At 43.5% G+C, this 12929-nt stretch overlaps 2 protein-coding genes and 1 long non-coding RNA gene across 7 annotated transcripts in view; 1 reads left to right on the forward strand and 2 right to left on the reverse strand.

The window, feature by feature from the left end:
* Nucleotides 1–12929, reverse strand: part of LOC140217386 (BEN domain-containing protein 5-like) — a 386196-nt gene that overhangs the window by 271974 nt on the left and 101293 nt on the right. The gene's annotated exons all lie outside the window — the stretch shown is intronic.
* LOC140217385 (uncharacterized) overlaps nucleotides 1–12929 on the forward strand; it is a 362995-nt gene that overhangs the window by 64762 nt on the left and 285304 nt on the right. The window lies entirely within an intron of this gene.
* LOC129386504 (uncharacterized) lies at nucleotides 6112–11569 on the reverse strand. The gene is made up of 3 exons (XR_008613876.2): nucleotides 11289–11569; nucleotides 9513–9732; nucleotides 6112–6172 (listed from the first exon to the last, which is right to left on the reverse strand). It is a non-coding gene; the product is annotated as an uncharacterized lncRNA (long non-coding RNA).

Below are 12929 nucleotides of genomic sequence, written 5' to 3' on the forward strand. Positions count from 1 at the left end.
CCAATATTAGGATGAGAACTTTGGATTTGGCTTGTATTTAATTGAAACACTGCATTTGATGCGGTATTGCTATGAAAACTTTATTAAAATTGACTTTCAAGAATGGCATGATGTAATTTTGGCAGAAAAGCCATAATAACATTGGCAGCAGGGCACTGCTGTGCTTCAAGAACACTAGAACTATATGTGATGAGCAGGTGCGTCTTCTTGGCAGCATAAGCAGCTCTCTTCGAATTGTTCCGCCGGATCATTTTCTTGGGTGTGCCTGAAGACACTAATGAAGTAAGCAAACTCTTCATTATCTTGCCATGAATTTCCAAAATGCTTCACAAGAAGGCTGCTCACATCTCTGACTTTCATTTCGTTGACGTGGTGTGTGTACAGTGCAGTTTATGGGTGCTTGTGCAAGGGACCTTCCCCTCTTTAGCACTGACAAAATTTGACGCAGAAACTTTATAGGGGGGTTCTGCTCTAATTTGAGGACTCCTACCAGCTGCATTTCTTTGAACGTAGAAGACCGTCATTTCGGTTATCTTGAACGGCATGCTGGATGTCGACTTCATCACCGCCGTGCAGCAGGCCTTCCAGTCATACGCATCCCAATGCTGCTGGAACCTCATTCTGGAGCCACCAAAGAAGCATGCAAAGCACAGTACTGTTCTTGTTTTGTCCAACACAGCCATCAGCTATTAACCGCACCTCTTTAATTCCTTGGAAGTTAGCGCTTCGAAGTGTATTATGTACCGCACTGTCTACTTCGTTGCTTCTTTCGGAGCTTTCATCTTCGCTCCACGTGTAGGAATGGAGGCTTCTTTGGGCATTGATCCATCTGCCTGGTTTTCCACCGCGCAGAGGTGGTACTGATACAGCTGGCAGCTGTAGTAGACTTCCTGGTCTGGAACTTTAAGAGCACTTGATTTTGTTGGCAATCAAATGATAAAGTTTGTCATGTCATGGGGGGGGGGTCATGTCTTTGAGCAAATAAATTATTCATATTTTTATTTAACCAGGCGCGTGCTGCAGCTAATTCGCCTCGACAACAATTAGCGTGCATGTGGCCCGGCCTGGCTGGGACGGTGTCGAATGCTATAGTTGAAATAGTGCACTTTTTTTTAAACATTTCGCTTCTTTATTTTAATATACGCATGGTGAAATCGTTTCAAATGTATGCAATTGCCGAGTTTACGGCTACAGAGGAAGTTGAGGTCATGCCTTGCACATGGATAAATGGTGGAAAATGTCCACTGAAAATGCTTGAAATGGAGTTTGATTATTACTTGTCTGCTTCTTTGAGATGCTGCGGAGAAACCAGGCTATTTTTTCTAGTAGAGCCAGGAAGATGTTGCTAAATTAAGTGTGCAGAAGTCGCAAATAAAATCTTGTTCAATTACGGAAGGTTTTACTAGAGTTTACTGAAGTTTTACTAGACCTGTTCGGCTGCACATAGTGATCGAGGATTCAAAGTGAAATGGAATAAGAATTCACTTTTAGTATGCAGTCATATAATTGTATGCAAATTTGAACACAGGGAACTACTTTCTGTTTTAAGAAAGAACCAGATAAAAGAAGACGCACACAGGAAACATGCAAGAAGACAGGAAAGAGGCTGGAAACACAGGAACCAGCCTATTTCCTGTCTTGTGTATGTTTCCTGTGTGCGTCTTTCTTTTTTTGGCTGGCTTCTTTTTAATACAATGCACCAGCTAGCCCAACAAGGTGTTTTATTTTCTGTTTGAATGATGCATCGGAACCTACATAGCAGCATAAGTCATAGTTACATGTTCGGAGGTCAGGACCTTTTCATAATGAGAGATAACTTAGTGATTGGCTCTAGGTCCAATAAGTGGCTTCAAATGGGCACTTACATATTCTGCTAGTCATCCACAAGCATTTTATAAAGCAAACTCCAAATTGTTTGTATGACCTACCGATAGAAAAAAGTACTTTAATACTGCGATGTTAAAGTGGGCAAAATTTGTATAATTTTGGAAAGATGGTTATTTTACTTTGCAAAAAGAATGGACTGTGTCCGATAAAGTACAAAAACAAGCAAACATAATATGAACAGACTAAAATTTCTGGCAATATTTTTATGTTAGTAGTTTACATAATTAACTAGTGTATGTATCCTGGACATACCTATTTATGGACAGCCAGCAGACGTTTAAAATGGGATGTCCCATGTACATTACGTTTGGATATCTTCTGGACATCCAAACAGGATGTGGAGTTCTCCTGTACGTCCCATGGATGTCCGAATGGATGGACATTGGGACTTATGGTGGACGTCCCACGGATATCCGTGGTTACTTGGGTACATATTATACGTAATATAGGTGTTAATGCATATAAAAATAATAGCACACCGCTTAACACGTTAATTTTTACTAAAGTTGTTTTGCGCTACTGGCCATGAGCGCATGCAATAACCGTACATAATTTTTGAAGACAGGTTTTCAGCGTTGCTGTTTACAATAACCACAAAATGTATGCTGCTTCATTTGCTGAGTTTCCTTGACCACAGCAAGCCTGGTCATTACCAAAAAAAAATATAATGCGACGCTCTTTGATCATCATATGACTAAATTACTCGCGTATAGACAGAGGAAAGTATGGCGCAGTTTATTAGAAAGTAATGCACCGGCCCGTTGCAAAACAGTTTCTTTCCTCCTAAATGCCAGCACTGCAGGAAAACAATAAACAAGGGAGCAGTAGGAGACTGAAGGGTTTTTCGGTGAGCTGCAGTTACCATGAAGAAATCAATGTTTGCACTGTGAATATTTCCTTTATTGGAGTGCATAATTCAGAAGAATAATATGATACCGGTATTAATACACAGTTTACTGCAGATACTGCAAAGTATTTTAAGTTCTCGAAGTTTAATTTCGTTTCCCACTTCTGAATTGTATAGAGTCGACCATACCCTGCAAACTGATATTTTTGTTTGCTTGTGGAAATCAAAAAGCCACCGTGCACGAGCAGAAAAGTGCAACCACACTTGTGTGCGTATAAGCATGTGTAATATGCCGCAACGTGAGCAGAAGCGCAAACTGCACGGTGCAGCCACCTGGTGGCACAGAGCTCAACCAAACACAGTAGCAGTAACGAAGTGTATTCTTCTATGCTGCTGGTGTAAATTTTTCGCAGGAGCATAATCGTTAACATGTTGTTTTTGTATATGTTTAAAATGCTTTACACTGGGCTATAGCAATATTAGCTTTTTGTTTGGCTGGTTAAGCTGTGCACCAACAGGTGGCTAGACCGTGCAGACCAATCAGTCCACTCATGTACGTCTACGCTAAAGTTCCTTCATCAGCTTGAGTTTATACCTACAGACATCTGTCGAAATGTCCAGCTCACCTGTGGTTACCGGAATACCAGACACGTTCGGCGCTGCGACAGAATGCTCACAATGCATGCTGCTTCAATAGCTCTCGCTTGGGGTCGAGTACCAAACAGCTAGTGGAGAGGTTGGAGAGGCTTTGCAGGCTCGCTCCTTGGGAACCGGAAGTAGATGACACGTGCCATCACGACGCAGAGCCAGTGAAGGCAGAGCTTATATAGCTCCGATCACTTGGTGAACGAGTTGAGGAGGAAATGCATGGCTACGGAGGAGGGTAACTTGTAATCGTCCATAGCTCTCTTAATATGCAATGCTTCACACAAATTGTGGTCTGAATGATTAACTTTAGCGGTATCCTACGCGTCTACAAAATTTGTTCGAACCGTTTCGGGGACCCTTTAAGAGAGCTTTGGCCAATTACAACGTACCCTCCTCCATAGCCATGCTTTTTTTTTCAACTAATTCACCAGACGAAGCTCCGCCTTCATTGGCTATGCATCGTGATGGGACATCCTGTCATCTCCTTCTGGTTGTCTTGTAGACGGCATACCAAGTGAAAGCTGTCAAAGCAGCATTCGTTGCAAGCATTCTGTTGCAGCACCAAGTGTGTCTGGTACTCCATTAACCACAGGCAAGCTTTGGCCATTTTGACAGATAGGTGGAGGTGTAAACTAAACGCTCTCCACACTACTATTGCTGTGATAAGGAGCTTTAGTATAGACATCCGTGAGCAGCCTGATCACTCTGTATAATCCAGCTACCTGGTGGTGCCGAGCTTAACCAGTCAAACTAAGAGCTAATATTGTTGTAACCAAGTGCAAAACTTTTTAGACATTTAAAAAAACATGTTCATGATTACACTCTTGCCAAAATTTTACATCAGCAGCAAAGTAAAATACACTTGGTTACTGCTTTACTAGTTCTGCGTTTGGCTGAGCTATGTACCACCAGATGGCTGCACTATGCAGGCCACTTCACTCGCATGTTGGCCTCGCAGAGGGACACAATGTTGCAGCTTGACATGTCGCTGATTGCTACGTTGCAGTCCACAAGGCAAGGGCGAACCATGGTGCTTGCGAAATGACATATTAGGTGTGTTCGATTCAGAAAAGGTGCACGGCACCGGAAACGAAAAGGTGCAAGTGGTGCCGATACACGATGCAGAAGTTCTCGGCACCTTGTGCGAGGTCGCAAGATGGAACCTGTCTGCAGCGCCACCAATAAGATGTCAATCGAATGTGTGGGTGCAGGCCTGTCGTCTGCTGCGTCTACAAAAACGTGGGTAATAAGCTGGCGAGACGACCGCAACGGCGGCACGCATGTCCGAAAAAGCCGTTTTATTTATCTTGTGCGTCCACAAATCTGCTGACTTGGACAACGAAATGGATGACCTGCACGTTGTTATGGAACGGATAGAATCTGAGAGCGAAGACGAGGAACTCGATGCAGTGTTGTGCCAAGTCGGTGCTGAACTGGTCCGCAACGATCGCAACCGCATTCCTAGATATTACGAGGTAGTTGTGGCCAGGCATTTTGATCACGAGTTCAAACGCCTTTTTAGGCTCTCCAGAGGCACGTTTCAGACCCTTGCAGAGCGTTTCAAGGCATCTATTTTTTTTTCCAAGCCTTCGGGTAGGTTGCCCGCAAATACCCGCGGAGAAAATGTGCCTAATTGCTTTGTCTTATTTAGGTACTCAGAACAGTATGTACAGACTTGCTGATACCTTCGATGTGTCAGAGTCATCAGTGTCTCTGTGCCTTAAAAGGTTTCTGGACTTCTTATTCAGTATTAGTAAAGAAATGATTGCTTGGCCTAGCGATGAGGAGCGGGCGAATATCAAAGCACGCTTTCTTGCTAGAAGCAACGGCAAAGGACCAAGAAACACTGTTGGGTGTGTTGACGGCTGTCACATTGAAATTCCTCACCAGAAAGAGTCCCCTGCATCCTAATATAACAGGAAAAAATTCCTTTCAATCGTTCTGCAAGGAATCTGTGATTCAAGCAGCCGTTTCATAGACATTTTCGTTGGATATCCTGGCGGCGCACACGACGCGCGCGTGCTGAAAGAAAGCCCCATCTACGGTGTAGCCAGGACCAAGTGCGCTAACGACTACTTGCTGGGCGACGCAGTGTATCCGCTTCTCCCATGGCTGATGCCTCCATATAGGGACAACAGGGCGATGTTTGAGCGTTACAAGCGGAATTTCAATAAGGTTCACAGCCAACAGCGTGTGGCAATTGAGCACGCATTCGGCATTCTGAGACAGCGTTTCAGGAGGCTGTATCTTGTAGACCCAGATTCAATTGACCAGTGTTGTCTTATCGTACATGGTGCATGTGTACTACATAATCTGTGTAGCAGTAGCATGGACTTATTAAGTGACTGCGAGGACCCCCCCCAGGGAGGACAACATCGAAATTGAGAACGATGGTGCAATCACCAGTACTGCAGCTGTTAAGCAGATGTGCAAGCTTAGACGCAATAATATTGCAGAAACACAGTGCCGAATGTTTACTGCGTCAGCCTCCACTTTCCTCAAATGCACTTTGCTTTCTGACTTGTTCTGACCACTATAATTTTGTTTTGAATGCTTTGCACTGTTTCCAGCCTCGTACCTTCTGTTTCATGTCAATGCCAGAAAACATGATTTGATGAAGACAAGCTGTTTATTTTTTTGCTTCATAGGCGCTCACGAAGCGCTCCAGCAGGGCCATCTTCTTTTTGTGCCCACTTGCCCTATTTTTTTCAATCTCTTCTGGTTTTTGAAGGAGCTGCAGTAAGGGCGGGTCCTTCTTTTGTTTATGTAGCTTCTGGGGCCTGCAGTTCCCTGCAGCAAAAGTATTGTTCATTAGTAGAAATTTACACTTTTTTAGAGAGGCTTGCCTGGCGACATGCCTAGCATATTGCTCAAGATTGCTATGATGAAAAATGCAATATGCACAGCGCACGACGGAAACCTCAACAATCAACAGACTGAAGTATCTCAATGAGACCAGTGTCCTGTGTCTTCATTGGCATAACACGCAGGCAGTGTTAGTCAATGGGCCAAGAAAGCGATACCTGAAAGGTTGGCGGTCAATGAATGTTCAGTGTGAAGTTCAGTGTTTGACGGAAGCCCGTCTGGTCGGGATGAAACATGGTTAAAAGGTAAAAAACCCGGGGCACTTCGCCGACCAAATAAAGACTTAAAAGAAAACAAGACGTTTCGGCTCCCACACGGGAGCCTTGTTCACAGGTAAAATCACAGGTAGATTTTACCTGTGAACAAGGCTCCCGTGTGGGAGCCGAAACGTCTTGTTTTCTTTTAAGTCTTTATTTGGTCGGCGAAGTGCCCCGGTTTTTTTACCTTTTAACAATGTTCAGTGTGGAAATTGAGGCTCTTTCTAAAATAAACAGCCTGTCAGCACAGATAAAGTGGACTATATCATCAAGTATGTTGCACACAAGGCACCAGTATTGACCGTATCCATTTTATTTTAAATTAGAAATGTTTATTATTTGTGCCATTTAGTCAAATGCGGTGTAGGTATGCCTGGTAGTGCATGCTAAAGCCACATGGCATGACAAACTAGCTTATAGGATTGCAAGTACAAATAGGTCAGTACTAGCTGCTGTTCCCGAGTCTAACAGAACACCAAGTCCAAGCAGACAGCATGCAGGATGCAACACAAAACAAGAGTTGCCACCTTTCTACGATCATGCTCCCACCTCTCCCTGTCGTCGGGCACCATTTTTTGTCCCTGTGCGTACGTAACAACAGGACTGACGTGATGTTTCTCCATGAAGTCCTGCAGGTGTCTAATAAAAAATTAAATGCGAGGAGCACCAGAACTTTAGTACACCAGCAAAGCTGCTGCATTTGCACAGGCCAAACTTGGAACATTGTAGCAATATCATAGAAAGGAAGTTTCTGCTCTTTAATTGATTTGTATGCACTTATACATATTCCATTGCCAACAGGGACCAGGCAGGAGTGAGAAACATTGGCGTCGAACAAGTCACTTAGCCAAATTGCATACATGGCTTGTGGAAAGCTTAACTGCATACGACAGTGGTACAATTTCCTATAAATTGAATGATGGACAAGGATATGCTACAAGAATAAGCTATTCTCCGAAGCTGAAAGTCGTTAAATTGCATGCTCAGTCATTTTCTATTTATTTAGCATAAAGTATTTCAGGAATTTGCTACGTCTAGAAACAGCCAGTTTTGTTACTAATTTCATGTGCACGCTGTGAATAAGACTTTAGGTACGTCTTAGTTGAACTATGCACTGCGAATACTTGCCCCTCAAAACTGCACTTGGCAGCCGCGCTGCCGGATTTATTATTATTCATCCGGACTCTCTTATACGCTCTCTTAAGTGACTTCCATTTATTGGTAACTTGAGCCACGTGAGGCAGCAGCCAAATTCATCATTGAGGGAGTCCGTCAAGAACAGCATCAGCTGCTTTTTGGTCTTACGTGCAGAACAATACAAAATGCAACGCAAATACAAACGCATCGAATGCTAAGCCTCACCTTAGTCCCCCCTTTTGCCCGATGCGACCGAAGTGTTCCTTGTAATTTTCTATAAGGAATTTTGTTCTTCGGCCGCTCCAGAAAGCTTCTTCGCCGTCGTCTTGCCGAGTCGGCATGGTTGCCGCGTCCACGGCTGCAGTTCGATGGTACGCGGGCGGCGTGGCGTCTCCGCAACGCGAAGTTGCGGCTCCTGACTGCTCTGTTTGCTCGGAATCTGCGGCGAAACCCCCCAGTGTGCAAAGCACCCTCACCCTTTTTCCATCTGCAAAAATAAGGAAGAGATGTATACGCACGTATACAAACCATGCTAGTGTGCTTACAGAGTACAATAGCAAACTTACCTGCTGTAGAGTAAAGCTCGGCATCACCGTCGAAGGTAATCACGCCAAACTCATCGTAAATTGGGAACAGCTCTGTCGGGCTGCCATCAATTTCTACTAGCACAGACATTTTTACTTGCGTCGTCTACTGCAACCCGTCTGCTATGGCGGTAGGGTCGCGCGGCTGCACCTCTTCCCAGCGAGGTTCAAAGGTGCACTGCACCGCGGCGACACCTAACCTCGCACCCTGCACAATCGAAGACGAGAGTGCAGGGGGCGCCTCTGCACCTCAGGGAATCGAGGGTTTAGGTGCAGCGCACCCTGGATGAGTGCAGAAAGTGCAGAGAACCCAAGCTGAATCGAATAGACCTATTAAGGTCAATGCAGACCACACAGCTTGCGTCAACACAAAGTACGCTGTAACACAAGCAAATGACACTTCCTGTGTGCCAGAAGTGCTTGAGTCTAGTGATAAACTGTCCTTGAGCATTCTTTTTGTTACTTTTATTTTTTTTATAAAACAAATTAGCTAACGTTCTAACTATAATGAACATTTGTTCACCATAAAGTTGAAAAAATTATAAATGACGCACCCTGGGAGCCAATCAGATAGCTTGCCCTACTGACATCAGATGGTCATCGCGCGTGACTTAGTCGGGGGTGGCTGAAAACTCAGAGGAGTGGTGCCACTGCAATAGGGAGCGATGTACATATTTCAAACCTTAGAATAAATTACACAGTTTACACGGACTGCTTAAATGCTTCATTTGAGGATCAGAAGGGCCAACCCTAACAACTCATTAGATTTGTACAAAATCGTCAAAATCGTTTCAGGGTCCCTTTAAGATTGCAGGTTGAATTGTGAAGTGTGTGACGATGCAGTGTTTGTCGAGAAAAGAACTATTTTCTGAACGTGATTTACATGCATACAAAATTGTGCACCTGTTAATAAGGCACTGGTTGAAGCAGGCGCTTGTACTCGTCTACTTGTTTGTCCCTGTGATTAATGTGCTCAAACAATCTTAACTAAGGAAGTTCATAGTTTTACCTGCCATATAAATTGCAGGAAATATTCGCTTATTAATTAAATTAGCAATTAAATGCTGCTCATGTTAATGTAAGGAATGAACAATGCTGAGAAGATAGTACAAAGACAATAAGGATGCCAAACTGCAAAAATCAAATCAGTCACATATGACACCAAGAGGGCTTCCCACCTATGCTGGCGCATATCTCTTGCTAAGTATAGGATGAGGAGCTGCTAATTTTTAAAGTAATGTTCAACACTGCAATTTGCAGTTGTACCACTAGGATTGACATACATACCAATCACAGCTTGGACACGAACAGGGTCCAAGGCCTCCTTGAGTGTTTGGTTCAAGTGGAGGTTGCTCTTTTCACGCAGGAGTGTTTTGCCCCGTAGTTCTTCTGGAGTAAATACGTTCCGCAAAAGAGCCCTGGCAAATTTGCCTGGGCCACTTCTGCAAACTCGGCAAAGTTTCTCGAGGGTGTCTTGCTCGACACTCACACCGCCCCCAATGTCCACCTGGGAACATAAAAAGAATCATTTGGGAGCTGCATAGCCCATTAACTTTTGCAGAGTAAGAGATTTAAAATTTGCTGCCAATGACATATCTAACAAAAAATTTAATTATGCTGTTTTTTGTGCCAAAACCACGATCTGATTATGAGGCATGCTGTAGCGGGGGCCTCCGGAATAATATGGACCACCAGGGGTTCTTTAACGTGCACCTAAATCTATGTAGACGGGTTCTTTTGCATTTTATCCCCATCGAAATGCGGTCGCTGTGGCCAGGATCTGATCCAGTGACCTCGTGCTGAGCAGCCCAACACCATAACCACTAAGCAACCACAGCGGGTGACATATCTAGGAACAAATAGCAAAGTTTAAAGGAGATAAACAATGCGGTTACTGACATGACTTACAGCAGCAAGTTGTTTTTCATCCAGGATCATTTTGCTTTATCATTTCTACACTTACATAAAAAAATACAAATAACTTTCCCTATGCTTTCCTTGGCTTATCTGTTGGTTTCACATGAGTGTGTTTAACAAAATCAGGCCCCCCAGTGCTCTTTGCCGTTAATTTCATAGTGAAGGTCTTGAATCAGGCAGGTTTGATGCCTTCAAATAGCGCACAAGTTTATTGGTCAGCTGCCTACCCATAAAGTTCATGCACTATGCGTCGCCATTGGCCAAAAGGATGGTCCACATCCAATGGATTGGCCTAAGTAGCACTGGCTAACACTCCGAGGGTTACACATACATAAATACGCAAGAATCTAGAAGTTGGAGCAGTTGCCACCGTAGCACAATTTGTAGTGCCATGGTTGTAGGTTCGGCTCCCACCGGAGGCCAGTTTGGTTTTTCTGGCACTTTAATATTCATTTATCATTTCTACACACAGCATAAAGGCAGGGGAAAAGCTCAAGTATGTACTACTCTGATGACCACCATAGCCCTCAATATCGGGTCACTTTTTTTTTCTCATGGAACACCAAAGTGACATCTATCAAGTGAAATTGTGCAATCTCATGACATTAAAGTTACTGTCTGGTGATGGTGTAAGTTATCAGTGGCTTAAAAAGGCTTGAACGCCTGGACATTTTCACAAATTCATTGAATAAAACAGCGCTAAAAACACGGATGAGAAAGGAAGACAGGATGAGTGCTTTTTGGCAATAGTAAGCGTAGGTTCAGACATGGATGCTACACAGCACACATTATATTAGGACTATATGTGATGTTTCTAGCCAGAAAGAAAAGTGCATAATTACAGTGAAGACAGTGACAAGTTTTCTCAGGCATCAATCCTAATGTGTGCTTTCACAGAAAAAATTGATATGAAATATGCAGCCTAGCAATGAGAGGTCATCCTGCTCCCTCGCTTTCTAAATAAACAGCAATTACTGATGATGCATTGCTATACCAATGTGCATGTTGCTGCCTTCAACACAACTTGAGACTTGGGGCTTGCAAAGAACAAGTTTAAGGATAGGGCTAAAAATTTGTTTTTCTGACAGTATCATTTCATGCATTTATAATGCTAGCTAAGACAGAGGATACAATAGATATATGTACCTTTGGGCAAGCAACAGAGGCTCCAGCTGTCTGCTCGGCTTGATTTTCCACTTTACCAAGTACTCTTTTGAGTCTTTTGACTAGTGTGGCAGCCTCTGCAAAATAAATTGGTTATGAAATTATGAAAGCAATCACTTATGGTTCTTTAGTATATCACAACAGACAGGTGCTTTTGGATTTGCCACAGTCAAAACGCAGCCACTGAAGCATGGCAGCATGTGAAGTGAAATTCAACATGAACAACATCAACATCGGCCTGGTTACGCCCACTGCAGGGCAAAGGCCTCTCCCATACTTCTCCAACTACCCCGGTCATGTACTAATTGTGGCCATGTTGTCCCTGCAAACTTCCTAATCTCACCCGCCCACCTAACTTTCTGCCGCCCTCTGCTACGCTTCCCTTCCCTTGGAATCCATTCTGTAACTCTTAATGACCATCGGTTATCTTCCCTCCTCATTACACGTCCTGCCCATGCCCATTTCTTTTTCTTGATTTCAACTAAGATATCATTAACTCGCGTTTGTTCCCTCACCCAATCTGCTCTTTTCTTATCCCTTAACGTTACACCTATCATTCTTCTTTTTTTTGCGTCGTCCTCAATTTAAGTAGAACCCTTTTCGTAAGCCTCCAGGTTTCTGCCCCGTACGTGAGTACTGGTAAGACACAGCTGTTATAAACTTTTCTCTTGAGGGATAATGGCAACCTGCTGTTCGTGATCTGAGAATGCCTGCCAAACGCACCCCAGCCCATTCTTATTCTTCTGATTATTTCAGTCTCGTGATCCGGATCCGCAGTCACTACCTGTCCTAAGTAGATATATTCCCTTACCACTTCCAGTGCCTCACTACCTATCGTAAACTGCTGTTCTCTTCCGAGACTGTTAAACATTAGTTTTCATCAGATTAATATTTAGACCCACCCTTCGGCTTTGCCTCTCCAGGTCAGTGAGCATGCATTGCAGTTGGTCCCCTGAGTTACTAAGCAAGGCAATATCATCAGCGAATCGCAAGTTATTAAGGTATTAACTCCATTATCTCTTATCCGTATCTCTTATCTTATTATCTCCATTAACTCTTATCCCCAATTCTCCCCAATCCAGGTCTCTGAATACCTCCTGTAAACACGCGGTGAATAGCATTGGAGAGATCGTATCTTCCTGCCTGACGCCTTTCTTTATTGGGATTTTGTTGCTTTCTTTATGGAGGACTACGGTGGCTGTGGAGCCGCTATAGATATCTTTCAGTATTTTTACATACGGCTTGTCTACACCCTGATTCCGCAATGCCTCCATGACTGCTGAGGTTTCGACTGAATCAAACCCTTTCTCGTAATAAATGAAAGCTATATATAAAGGTTGGTTATATTCCGCACATTTTTCTATCACCTGATTGATAGTGTGAATATGGTCTATTGTTATGTAGCCTTTACGGAATCCTGCCTGGTCCTTTGGTTGACGGAAGTCTAAGGTGTTCATGATTTTATTTGCAATTACCTTAGTAAATACTTTGTAGGCAATGGACAGTAAGCTGATCAGTCTATAATTTTTCAAGTCTTTGGAGTCCCTTTTCTTATGGATTAGGATTATGTTAGCGTTCTTCCAAGATTCCGGTACGCCCGAAGTCATGAGGCATTGCGTATAC

The sequence above is a fragment of the Dermacentor andersoni genome, chromosome 4, assembly GCF_023375885.2.
Source record: "Dermacentor andersoni chromosome 4, qqDerAnde1_hic_scaffold, whole genome shotgun sequence".
In the NCBI taxonomy this organism is placed as follows: Eukaryota; Metazoa; Arthropoda; class Arachnida; order Ixodida; family Ixodidae; genus Dermacentor; species Dermacentor andersoni.